Source organism: Paramisgurnus dabryanus, chromosome 1 (assembly GCF_030506205.2).
Source record: "Paramisgurnus dabryanus chromosome 1, PD_genome_1.1, whole genome shotgun sequence".
NCBI classification, from domain to species: domain Eukaryota; kingdom Metazoa; phylum Chordata; class Actinopteri; order Cypriniformes; family Cobitidae; genus Paramisgurnus; species Paramisgurnus dabryanus.
Window position 1 is genome coordinate 25449660 of NC_133337.1, and position 14669 is coordinate 25464328.

The following is a 14669-nucleotide window of genomic DNA, read 5'->3' on the forward strand; positions in this document are numbered from 1 at the left end:
GTTGTATTTCTGTTGTTTTAATTGTTTTTTGTAAAGCGCTTTGAGATGTGCACTTTAAAGGCGCTATAGAAAATAAAGTCTATTATTATTATTATTACAAAGCATGTCAAATATATTTTGATTATGTGCTTTAGTTTTTTAGATGTTGTTTCGGTTTGCTAGCCTTCGCTTTAGCGTGTTTGCCCAGCAGTCGTCGATCGATGACGTAAAACTGCGGACGCGTTTGTTTGCGTGCGTCTGCTTATTAAAAGTCTTTAAACTCGTACAGTCTGACATTGATGGAAACTGAGATTATACAGTGTGACATGGACTGAACTACGATATTGTAACGGTGGTGGTCGCCCCGAACAACCATTCAAATCAAAAAAAATATATATATATATATACACATTTACTTTAAGTTCGGGCGCCAGACAGGATGATTATTAGCCTGTCACTAATTAGTCAGTTAAGCACATTTTTAATTTCTACCCACCATTTACACACACAAAAAAAAACTTGGATATAATAATTTTAAGGTTTTAAATAAGAAGGCTTAATAAACACACAGAAATTAAGTTTCCAAAAATATATTTCTTACAAGGAAAATAAAAGTTTGTAACAAATACCAATCAATAGGTTTCCTTACAATACAACAATAAACTCAAATGTATAACTCAATTCTAATGTTTTTAACCAGCAAAGAAAAATAATAAAGCATCAAAACAACCCCACTTCAATTTTGGCATTCAAAAAAAAGACAAGTCAGCGGGAACTTGCAAAAAAGTAGCACATATTTCACATGAGCCGATTCACCACAATTTCTCATGAAAAAATAAAGCAAAAACTTTAAATAATACAACCCCTAACAAGAAAAAATAACAACTTTCACCATTTCAGCTATTTGATTAGATTGTGTAAATGAATTTAAAAGGCGAACCTTTTATTCATTTCTCAAATGTCACAAAGTCCCAAAATGCTGGCGTGAATAGTTCGTGTGTGTCCGTCAACAATGTGTATGCGTTAACTGTGTGTGTCTGCTTAGATTAATCGTGTGAGGGAAAGTTTGTGCAAGGGGAATGGTGACAAACACACAGGGTATCAGCACGAGCAGGAGACAAAGGAGTAATTTAAAAGTTTTACGTGCTGGCACTGAACTCTGGCCCAAACCTTTTGGCCACTATGTAAGGCATCCACCAGACTGAGATCGCCCACGGCGGATATAACTTAGCACCACCAAACAGCGGACCAACAGAGAGCAGCAGGACGCCGACCAGTAAAACAATCGTACTCTTCAGGTAAGTCTGATAATCCACTCGCCAATACTGAATAACTTGTGGAAACCCCTTTCCGTGCGTAGCGTAGACCTCGCCTTTTATTCATTCATAAATGTGCTTGCGCCGCCTAATCTTTAGCGTTTGAAACGCCCCGGCGAAAGTGAAAGTAAACACTTAATTGCGCTGGAGGCAATTCATAATTTAATGAATTGCTACAATATTGATCGCACAGTGTGGCAAGCATCAAGCCTAAATGACTATTTAAAATAGCACAGTGTATACCAGGCTTTACTGTTATACTGAAATTGTTCAGTGTAGTTCACTAATCGTTTTCGTTATCTTACCATACATTTACCTATGTAACACCACATTACATAGGCTAAATGCAGTCAATTAAACGTTGCAGTGGGAGTTTACCTGAGTTTCCAGCATGTTGTGTGATGCTTTCTCCGGTGTGTTACATCTCAGTCTGGCCGTCGCTTATGAGTTCGAGCACGCGCTTGTAAACTTATTGGTTGCAATCTGAAACATCACCGCTAGAGGCCGCTGTAAACTACGTACAGCGCCTTTAAGTATATATATCAAGTTAAAGGTGTTTTTGAACGATTATCACTAGTGGTTAATGTTTTGAGTGAGTTTGAATTACAAAACCTTATTTTGAGTACTCGTGAGCAACAACAGCATTTTTCACAATGTACTGTTTTTAAAATTAAGTCAGAGAGATGTTGGTTTTGCCGGTTGTTAATGAGTAACAGCTGTGAGTGATTACAATGCCCTTAAGCAGCCACGTGACAGAAAAATAAGTGAACATTGTCCCAATGTGAAGTGAGCTAGGGTCCTTACCAGTGCCCGAACCTGTGTACACGATATATTGATTCACGACCTCGGGAGCTAGGGAACGAATTGAGACACACGGTTTGTATGGGTCTTGTCTCCTTGTTTCCATGGTGCCGACACGTAATTTCAACACATGGTAACACTTTATTTCGATAGTCCACTTTATACATTTAACTAATTATAAGTAACTTTGCAACTACTTATCAACAACCAGTCTTTAGAGAATTAGTAGAATGTCTGCTTAATATCTACTAACACTTTATTGCGATGATATCTCAACAGACATTCAACTTTCTATAAGTATCTTTTCAGGTGCATGTCAACTTATTCCACTAACCCAAACCTCTTCCCTAACCCCAACCCTTACAGTCTATTAATACACTAATGACAGTTAGTTGACGTATAGTTGCAAAATATTGAAAGTTAGTTGACATGTAGTTGCAAAGTTATTTATAGTTAGTAGAATATCTAAAGTGGACTATCAAAATAAAGTGTAACCCAACACATTCTGTGCCACCACCACGTAATTCACGGTTAAGAGGTCGTGTTCATTTCACGCATTTCTGTGAGATCAGGTTGTTCTACTCTGCTCTAATTGGTCAACTGACACAGTCTCTGCACAGACCAGCAACAATAGTAACATGTATTGATCTAGTGCTAACATGTTTTACTGAGAATACATTACCGACATCAATACACATCATTCATCATTAATCCAAGCTATTTAAACGATGACAGACATTAACATTTTTACACTCATTTAAGCAAGTATGTGTGCTATAACCGGGCCAAAGTTTAACTGTAACATGCATTGTTAGCGCAACTTACTAATAAGATATTACAATAAACTAGACATTTTAGAACACTCGGGGGAAAATAAACACATAATGTAATAATCATACTTACAGGTTGTGGTTAGGAGCAGAGATGTATAGTAACGAAGTAGAACTACTTCACTACTGTACTTAAGTACTAAAAGACAGTATCTGTACTCTACTGAAGTATTATTTTTTTCTCCTACTTCCACTTTTACTTCAGTACATATTTTCGATGAGTTTAATACTTTTACTCCAATACATTTATAATGTGCTGCATAGTTACCCGTTACACTCAAATGTTACGAATCATTCCAAACCCACATTATCACTGCCGGAGTGGAGATACACATTAGAAACACACAGATCGTGGTCTAAACCAATCAGAGAAAGTGAAGGGCAGACCCCTCCCTCCCTCTAACTCACAAATATGAGCCGCGGTTGTGGACAAATGTGAAGCGAAGAGAGAACCAAAGTGCGAGAGAGAGAGAGAGAGAATGCGCGAGAAAGGGCGAGTGTGTACGAAAGAAGGAACCCTTAATACATTGAAACACCTTTTACCTTTACCTATTACCGTTATATCTACTAATATTTCATTAATTCTGAATTCTCTATCTCCATATCAGTTAAATTAATCTGAATTATCTGAACATTCATGTCCTTGTACTCCTGCTACAGCCAAAGGAATTCTGAGTGTCATTTAGCTTAAACATTTGAAATAATATAAACAATATTATATTCAAACTTTTGACTGTTTTCTAATAACTACATTACACAATACTTGTACTTTTACTTTCAGTACTTGAGTAGTATATATTTTTTTAAATTACTTGCAATACTTAAGTACAAAACATGTTTAATACTTTACTACTTCCACTCAAGTGCTGTGCTTAAAGAGCACTTCAACTTCTACTCAAGTCACTTTTTGGATAGAGCACTTGTACTTTTACTCAAGTCTGGGTCCCTAGTACTTTATACATCTCTGGTTAGGAGACACATGTTCCAAATAAAGTGGGTACTGAACCATCTTTCATTGCCAAACGTTTAGTAAATTCCTCCTTGAAAAAGTAATTTAACCACTAATTTTTCATATCTTCATCCTTTGGTAGTGAAAACAACACAAACTTGCCTTTACAGCTGAAAACACACTGGGTCTCATTCACTAAGCATGCATATGCACAAATTTGTTCATAAAATGTGCGTACAGACGTTCTAACAAATCATGATTCAACAAAAACTTTTATACTAAAATTTCCTCTAAATGTTTGCAATAGTGTAAGAACAAGGAAAAAATATAACATAGATATCTTTTTCCCTGTTCATGATTATTGCATACTTAGTTTTTCTTACATTATTGCAAACATTTAGAGGAAATTTTAGGTAACGCTTTAGATTACAGCCCGGAAAGTACTGCGTAAGTACAGCGAATTTACAGCGTATGTTTCTGTAATTATAGTTTACTTATGAAGTACGTAGGTGTAATTATAAGGGAACAATTTATAATATTTGGGAAATAAAGGTGTAACAACCAGGAAAAATACAAATAATATATACAGTAAAGTACTGCGTAAGTACAACAAATTTACAGAATACATTTCTGTAATTATAGTGTACTTATAAAGTACATACGTAAAATTTTAAGGAAACAATTTATAATATTTTGGGAACAAAGCGGTAACAAGTGCCACTTTAATTTACAGCCCGCAAATGTTGTATTTACTCTGTAACTACGTGAAACAAGAGGGTAACAAGTGCCACTTTAATTTACAGCCCGCAAATGCTATACTTACTCTGTAACTACGTGAAACAAGGGTGTAAAAAAATTGACTTAGACTGTAACAACACAAAACAATGGTATATTTACACAGTAACTACAGAAAATAGTTCTAGTTTTGCTTGCTTTGTTTTCACCATAGTTGCCTTGCCTATTTTTTATTTAGCTGTACTCTTTTTCTTTCTTAAGGTAAGAAACCTTTATTTAAAATTCTAAAAAAAAAATTGTATCGTACTAATAAATAGCATAAATACATTAACTGTATTTCAAGTTTTGTTGTTTAGTAATCTCCATCATCATGCATCATGAAATTATTAAATATGTACCCCCCGTGGTTAAAAAAATACTTAGCCTATGCCTAAATATTTTTTAATAGCCTACCTGTATTATTCCAAAATATATGTGGTGTATGACTACAGTATGATTGAATGAAGACCCACAGTTTGCAGAATCCATGTGAAAGCAGCCATGGTATGACGCAAGTGCGATCACCAAGCACCAGCTATATGTGGAGAGGAGTGTGATCGAGCCAATTCAGTGAATGTGTGTGTTCTCGCTAAATTACTCTCAAACATAAGATTGTTTTGCATGTAGCCTACGCCATATCACGTAGGCCTAATATTTGAATAATTAGTCCGAAGTTATGAATTACTTACTGTATAAATAATTTGTAATTCCCCACGTTTTTAGCATATAAGTCATACATACCATGTAATATTAAAATAGTTAACCCTTAGTTATAAAATACTTACTGCATTTATTATTTGTATTTTTCCTGGTTGTTACCCCTTGTTCCCTTATAATTACACGTACGTACTTCATAAGTAAACTATAATTACAGAAACATACGCTGTAAATTCACTGTACTTACACAGTACTTTCCGGGCTGTAATCTAAAGCGTTACCAAATTTTAGTATAAAAGTTTTTATTGATCCATGATTTGTTAGTTAAAGCACATTTTACGAACATATTTGTGTGTACGCATGCTTATTGAATGAGACCCATTGTCTTCTTGACATGTGTTTACACACTAACTAGCTGAAGTGTCGTGGGCAGGTCTAAGTTCTGTTTCTCCAGGGCAAGACTGTAGGCAGAGATTATATGCAAAGTCTTCGTATCTACATATAGAGACAGGCAGGAGATTAAATACATATGACGACTCGTTTCAGTGATTCAGAGTCGACTCCCTGCTTAATTTTATAAACAATAATTTTATTAAACATGCCCTTTTTAGTTTGCACATTGTTTACATTGATGGACAGCTACATGATACACTGCAAAACAGGTAATTTTCGATATTGGATCTGTGTGGCACTATGAATGAGAAATTAAATAAAGTTCTTACTTTTGAGTTTGTGTGTTTCTCTGTTTCTCTGTCTGTGTGTTTTTCAGTTTGTCTTTGTGATATATCTGCGCATTATTTGTGTAAGATTTTCATATTTTAGTTCCTTGTTGGTGTTTTTCCACATTACTTTTGCATGTTGTTACTGTAATGATAAACTTAATAGAAATGCGATGTCAGTCAGTGTTCAAATTATGTCAAAGCTTATGGGGGTCCCCTACCTAAGCCCCACCCCTGACCAAGCCCCACCCCCCTCATTATAGGGTCGCTGTGATTTGACAAAGTAAGATGTGATCCTGGATGAACAATCATCTGATCCTGGTTTTAATCAGTGTTCGAATTATGTCAAAGCTTATGGGGGTCCCCTACCTAAGCCCCACCCCTGGCCAAGCCCCACCCCCCTCATTATAGGGTCGCTGTGATTTGACAAAGTAAGATGTGATCCTGGATGAACAATCATCTGATCCTGGTTTTAATCAAAGAAACCCCAAATTACCCTCAACTCAAACCCTAAACGTTTTTCACCCCTCAAATTAGTGTGAAACACTGGCAAGGCCAGAAATTTTCAACAGAATAAGGGTGAAATAGGGTGGACATCATTCTTAAATTACATAATTTTACTATATAGTAGTGTTTAAATGGATTACATTGCGTTTTTTAAATCATAGATCGAATAATTTTCAGATCAGCAAAACTGGGGCTAGGAAAATAAAATTAGAACAAATTAAGAAATGATGAGCATATAAAAATAGAAAAGAACAAAGTTACAAATAAAGATCTAACAGTAGCATTTAGGTACATAAATAGAATCAAGTAAACATTAACACTGTCTTCTGTATTATATAAATTAAATATAATTAATCTTTTTAAAGATACAGAAGTGATTTTCCTTTGTTTTCTGTTGTTTAATTAATATAAATGACAGAAACACAAGCAGATAAGAACTGCTACTTTCAGACCAACACAAAGATTTGACTTCTTTCTGAACTGTTTGCACTCACTTTAAGACATAACTGAATGTTTTTATGAGAATAGGTGCCAAGACTGTGGTATTTCGAGATAGTTTTGTGTTTGCATGCTTTAGAATCGCGCGTCTCAGTGCGTCCGCTTACGAGTGTGCGTCCATTTGAGTATGTGTGCGCGTCATTGCCTGTGCACACACAAAACAGCTTACTTTAACATCTTGCACTCAAATTTTTTAAAATCGCTTGTATTTTAACATTTGCAAGGTTTAAAACCACACATGCAAAAGATAAGCTTTCTATAAATAGATATTTATTTCTGAATGATGCGTATTTGAGCGATTAGTATTAAAGAGACTATCATTTATGCGTAATTTCTTCTGCTTTCCCAATAAAATATTTTGTGTTTCTTTTAACTTTGTGGACCAGCCAGTTGTCAATTTGTGTGTGTAGCCTCGCCACTGTTATGAAATAATAGTTTGAGAAGAATAAAAAAAACCCTAACCCTAAAGATTACTAAACATTCTTACCGTCACTGAGGTGAAAATAATCCACACGACACGCAGACAGAGACATTAACTCGACTGTCAATTCCTCCAGAAAACAGCGGGAGGCGCACTTGCGAGTTTATATTTATTTCAGACTGAAATCATTTGAATTCGGTTGTTGCAAAATTGGGACAAATAACGACCAGTAGCCTATCGCTTTGTGACAGCGCAACATGAGAATTTTAAATTCATGTTGTATTTTAATTTTTATAAAAACCAGGGGACCCCCCTAATTTATTTTTTTGTGGTTTATGGGGGGTCCCTCGAGGCTTATAGCAGGTCCGGGACCCCCCCAGACCCCCTTCAATTCGAACACTGATATCAGTTCAGTCCACGACCGTATTTGCATATTAACATGAGTGTTGCTAGACATACAGTAAAGCTCAACTGGGGCACAGGCTCCATAATATTTTTTATATGATTTTTTTTAGGTCTGCTGTGTGCAAGAAGTGTGCAACACAATGAACTTCCTTTTCTTTGCTTAAACCACTTTTCCTACACGGCAACAGGGCCCCACAACTGTTACGAACAACCAAGACAGAGGGATACAGACTGAAGAGTTAATTAACAGCAAACAGTAATGGCAGTATGATGAAAAGGCAATGCTTCATCAGATATGGTAGTACAGGTTCAGTGGAGATCATGAAGAAAATGGAGAGATGGTGAAGAGCAAAAATCTCATGATGAAGGGAAGTAAACAAACTTCATACAGGAAGAGTCCCATTTATATTTCCATAGCAGGAAAAACAAATACTATACGAATTAATGGGTACCATCAGCTGTGTGTTTATCATTATTTACCAAAACATATTTTGTGTTCAATGTTCTTTTAACCTATTTTGTATATTTTAACAACTTTTCAGAGAAACATTCAATTATTTCTAAACTGTAGAAAACACTTTTGCCTAAAGGGGGTCGCACACCGGCCGCGCAGCTCAGCGTCGCGTCGCATTGCGTCTAGGACAACTCGGAGGTATCGTAAACCGGAAATGCACATTAAATAACGCGAGCTTCCTCAGATAGCTTCTACTTCAAAATGCAAAATATACGTTAGCAGCCAATGTTAATGGTTAATGATTTGGGACAAATATGATGTTGTTTAATGTTAAAACTATGTGAGTGGCGCTGTGTGGCGCGACAGGGATTTGAGCAACTTCCTGAGTCAAAGCTTGATGGCGCCGCTGTGTGTATACTCATAGAAAACAATGTGCTTGATTTTTTTAGAATGGTGCGGCGTTGAGCTGCGCGTCCGGTGTGCGATCCCCTTTATTATAAACCATTTTCTTTTCCTGCATATTAAAGATATTATTGAGAATGAACAAGGGTTTAGATGTTGATGTTTTGTTTAATTTAAAGAGCACCTATTGTCCATGTAAGTGTAAGTGTGAATTAATACATGCTAACTATATGCAAAAGGTACAAACCCCAAAGTAAACGATGATACAAGTTATCGTCTCCAACCTATATCTCTTATCTTGTACTACAACAAACCTATGGATTGTAGGCAACATTTTACTTCCTGGGCCGGATAAAGTGGACACGACGGTCATTATCATAATTCCTCCCGCTTTTAACTCACAGCCTGTAAATTAACATTTGGCCCCGGTAACAGACGCGCATGTGAGGAACTGTCAAAACACAAACACAGAGAGAGAGAAAAGAAAGACAGAGCGGTCGAAAGACCGAGACCGTGAAACTTTCACCCTATTTAAATTTGCTTATTAATCCGCAAATCGCATGCGAGCCGAACTGTGGGTTGTGATCTCTTTTTCCTTCACGGATCAACTGCATGCTGGCTTCAGGGGCCCAAATGCTTTCGTAGATGAAAGGAAGATTTCAGCGGATGATGTCATATTTTCTTAGGACACTGGAGGTCGAAAGTAAATGCCAGGGATGTTCAATGCTGTTTTGACTGGAGTTCTTTTGTTTGTCGAAACAATCATTGACATTTGATTCTGCAGTCCTTTTCTTCCGCCGAGGGTAGATGGATTATTACTGTCATTCTTCTAGGGTATTTTTTCTTCATGTTGATTAATGTTTATGGTTTTAATAATCATACACAAAATAGCTTATTTTTTCAGGATTTGTCTTCTAAAATTCTTGATGTAAAAGGTATATATCCATCTGCTATAGTAATAGTTGGAGGAGATTTTAATGAAGCTCCTGACCTATGTCTAGATAGATTTCCCCCAAAACGAGAGTCATGCAGATGTAACGCTATTATTAATGATTTTTGTAGTTGTTAGGACTCTGCCTTAATCGTGTTGGTAATTATATCTAGTTTTGTATGGCAGGGTTCTAACAGTACATGTTTTGTGTGGAAGAACGTGGTTTTGGTATTGTTATATTAAACCACGTTTTTCCAGTGTCTTGTGACTTCTTCCCTGCTCCCTTGTATTATCTAGTCTTTGTTTTTATGTCTTGTTTAGTCTAGGGTTCTGTTTTCATGTGTGTGTGTGTGTGTGTGTGTATATATATAATATTTATATATATATATATTTATTTATTTATTTATATATAAATATATTTATGGTTTTGTCTTGTTTGTATTGTGGTTGTCTTGTGTTTGTATGTGTTTTACAGGTTCACGTGTGCTTCCTCACAGGTGTTCCTGTTCAGTGTGATTGCCTCTTGTCTTCCTCACCTGTTGCTTGTTATCCCCTCGTCTGGTCTGTGTATTTAATCCCTGTGTCTCTAGTGTGTCTTTGCAGATCCGTTTGTCTATGTACGCCAGTGTTTGTGCTGTGTTTGTACCTACTAGTTTCTTAACCAGCTATTTCTAGTCTTGTCTTGTCGTTGGTTTGTTTGCCCGTGCTCTACTTTGCTCTCTCTGCTGCTGTGGTCGATCTGGCTGCTCACTGAAGACTTTGAGACGGTGTTACCAGTTCTAGAGTGAGACTCTCAGCGGCTCTGTCGCTGTCCAGCAGCGGGTCATTCTCGCTGGAACTGTCCAGCGTGCTCCGGCACCGTTAACTCTCTCTCTCTCTCTGCCCGTCTCAGGAGTCATCATCCGCCAGTGTTTTGAGGGTGTGGAACCCAGTTAAGTGGAGGATCCTTCTCCCGTTGTGTGTGTGTGCCCTATCTCTCTCATCCACCGCTCGTGTGGCAGGAGCCCGAGCGTGTGCGGAACGCAGTGTGCAGAGTGTGCCCAGTTTGCCATCTGACTCGTTATTTCCTTAATAAATATTTCTGTTAATCTGCTCTGGGATCCCTGTGTGTTTTTCGTCCCTGACAGAACGGATCTGCCAAGACTGGATCCCGCAGATATGGACCAACCTAAGCAGAATCCAGCTGACAGAGCCCGTCGGGCTCAACTTTTACACGGTTGTCATCAGCGGGGAAGAAGGTGCAGCGCTTTTGTGACTGAGTTTCTATATGCCATGGGAGGGACCGGATTAGACTGGGAGGAGCTCAAGATCGCCTTCAACAGTGGCCTCGATGAGCCTCTCAGCCCTAACGAGTTCGGCATGCGGAGGTCCCTGGGCTTGATTGAGTTGATGAACTATGCCATGAATCGTCCTCAGCCCGGGGTCTCAGCCGAGGTTGCTTCCTCTAACCCATTGCCACCGATCCCAGAGGGTCGCGTCGTCGGGATGGTGGTCCCAGAGAGATCAGCACCCACCACATCTAGCTCCACAAGCTCTGCCCAGCCTGACACCCTTCGAGGGAAGCGCGAGAGGCGGATCTCGTGGGAGTCGGCGTCCGAGGGGTCCTCCACGGATCTTGCCACTCCCACCACGGCGCTCATTCCACCTGCCCCGTACTCTGCTCCGCGTCCCAAGAAGAAAAAGAGGAAGAAAGGTTCCTCAATTCTCCAGTCAGCTGCCGCCTCCCCGGCCTCTGTTTCGCTGCAGCCCCTGCCGTCTGCGCAGCCACCGCTGCAGCCCCTGCCGTCTGCGCAGCCACCGCTGCAGCCCCTGCCGTCTGCGCAGCCACCGCTGCAGCCCCTGCCGTCTGCGCAGCCACCGCTGCAGCCCCTGCCGTCTGCGCAGCCACCGCTGCAGCCCCTGCCGTCTGCGCAGCCACCGCTGCAGCCCCTGCCGTCTGCGCAGCCACCGCTGCAGCCCCTGCCGTCTGCGCAGCCACCGCTGCAGCCCCTGCCGTCTGCGCAGCCACCGCTGCAGCCCCTGCCGTCTGCGCAGCCACCGCTGCAGCCCCTGCCGTCTGCGCAGCCACCGCTGCAGCCCCTGCCGTCTGCGCAGCCACCGCTGCAGCCCCTGCCGTCTGCGCAGCCCCCTGTCATTGCCCCTGTCATGATTCCTGTCTTGCCTCCGCAGCCGTCCGCTGCGCCCCCTGTCACAGTCTCCATGTCATCTCCGCTGCCGGACGCAGCGCCCCCTGTCATTGTCACTGTCCCATTGTCGTCTTCGCAGCCGCCCGCTGCACCTCCAGTCATTGTCCCTGTCCCGTCTCCGCTGCCGTCCGCAGCGGCCCCTGTGACTGTTCCTGTGTCGTCTCCGCTGCCGGCCGCAGCGCCCCCTGTCACTGTTCCTGTTTCCCCTCAGCCTTCAAGACCAGACTTTGTTTTTCCCAATGTTTCCTCCCCTAAGAACCCTGCTAGGCCTGCCCGGCCTCCACGCACCCAACCCTCAGCTATTCCCCGGGGTCAGAAGGCTCGTCCTGGTCCCAGTCCCATCCCTCCTCCTGTGAACGTTGTTGTTCCCCCGCCCCCCTTCCCTTGTTTGTTGTTTTTGTTGTCCCACCCTAACCCTCTTGTTGTTCTGTCTTGTCTTCCTTTGTTGGTGTTTGTCATGTTTTCGTGGATGGTGTCCAGTGTTCAGTCTGTCTTGTCCTGTGTCTCTCCTTGAGGGCCGCCAGGGGGCGTCCCTTGAGGGGAGGGTCCTGTTAGGACTCTGCCTTAATCGTGTTGGTAATTATATCTAGTTTTGTATGGCAGGGTTCTAACAGTACATGTTTTGTGTGGAAGAACGTGGTTTTGGTATTGTTATATTAAACCACGTTTTTCCAGTGTCTTGTGACTTCTTCCCTGCTCCCTTGTATTATCTAGTCTTTGTTTTTATGTCTTGTTTAGTCTAGGGTTCTGTTTTCATGTGTGTGTGTGTGTGTGTGTGTGTGTATATATATAATATTTATATATATATATATTTATTTATTTATTTATATATAAATATATTTATGGTTTTGTCTTGTTTGTATTGTGGTTGTCTTGTGTTTGTATGTGTTTTACAGGTTCACGTGTGCTTCCTCACAGGTGTTCCTGTTCAGTGTGATTGCCTCTTGTCTTCCTCACCTGTTGCTTGTTATCCCCTCGTCTGGTCTGTGTATTTAATCCCTGTGTCTCTAGTGTGTCTTTGCAGATCCGTTTGTCTATGTACGCCAGTGTTTGTGCTGTGTTTGTACCTACTAGTTTCTTAACCAGCTATTTCTAGTCTTGTCTTGTCGTTGGTTTGTTTGCCCGTGCTCTACTTTGCTCTCTCTGCTGCTGTGGTCGATCTGGCTGCTCACTGAAGACTTTGAGACGGTGTTACCAGTTCTAGAGTGAGACTCTCAGCGGCTCTGTCGCTGTCCAGCAGCGGGTCATTCTCGCTGGAACTGTCCAGCGTGCTCCGGCACCGTTAACTCTCTCTCTCTCTCTGCCCGTCTCAGGAGTCATCATCCGCCAGTGTTTTGAGGGTGTGGAACCCAGTTAAGTGGAGGATCCTTCTCCCGTTGTGTGTGTGTGCCCTATCTCTCTCATCCACCGCTCGTGTGGCAGGAGCCCGAGCGTGTGCGGAACGCAGTGTGCAGAGTGTGCCCAGTTTGCCATCTGACTCGTTATTTCCTTAATAAATATTTCTGTTAATCTGCTCTGGGATCCCTGTGTGTTTTTCGTCCCTGACAGTAGTAAGGACAACAAATTCAGGCCACCGGGAGTTTTGATTGTTTACACCAACGTGACCCTCGTTGACACACCACTAACATATTTGTTGAAAATTTGAATATGCAGCCAGCACTTGCGTCAGGAGGATTTCAAGTACTATTTTTTGCCCAGTTTATCCGAGGACTCATGTAAAATGGTAAAAATATCTAAAACATCATTTGACTTAGTTGTAGCTTGTTTTGTGTAACTACGGTAAACATACTACGTAGAAAGTTATTATCATGTTGTTGTTATGAACACAAGCAAAGCAAGCTAACATTAGCTCATCCTGTGCAGCTGTCAATCAAAGAACATTATCATCTACTGTCAATCATCTCGCCTCAGGACCCGCCCCCATTTAAAACGTTCAGAATTATTCTTTAATTTGTGTACATTCACAATAACAACAAATCTTTGTTTTTATTTTGTCAAGTGCGCATTCAGACATTTCTGTCTCTACCAGCTGTCTCTCAAAACACGTTACAGAAATGTATTGAAACTCCATGAATACTCGTCACACAAACATAATACATAGATCTAAAGAAAGCCTGAAATGTCTACTTTTGTCTACCTGTAAACAAACTAATTATAATCTGATTTTTTTGCCTGTTTATATAATCTGCGTTAAAGTAGAGAGAGGTACGGTTTTCCTCTGTGACTTCATTATCTGATTTTTTTATTTGATTTAAAGATTTTACTGCGTGTTTGGATGATAAACTTTATAAGCACACATGAGTAAGATCTTCAGTTATGTCTAGACAAAGAGGAAAAATAAAGAAGCGTTCATCTTAGTTAGATACTTTATTTATTTATTTACAGGTCAATGGAAGATCGACTGGAGGAAGATAATATTATATAAAGTCATTTATTTTCATTTATATTTGCTGTCATGTAATATTCTTATTACAGGTACACGTCACGCGGGTAAGTTACATGCGTTCGCATATGCACTCTTAGAAAGGATGTGTTAATTTTTTACACATCTTTGTGCATTAAGCTTTTAACACATTATGTGTAATTTTAACACATGTTGTGACATTTTGTAATGATTTTGTGTTAAAATATAACACAAGTTGTGTTAAAAGTAACACAAAATGTGTTGTTTCAATAATAACACAGTGATGGGTGAATTCTAGGTTTATTTTTTTATATTTTTAAACCCAACCCAAATAAGTGCCGGACTGCAGCAGTATTCTATTTATAACACACGAGACAATTTATGCCCTAGTTAAGTAATTGTGAAGTTAATAGGTAAAAAAACTCAAACTTTCCAC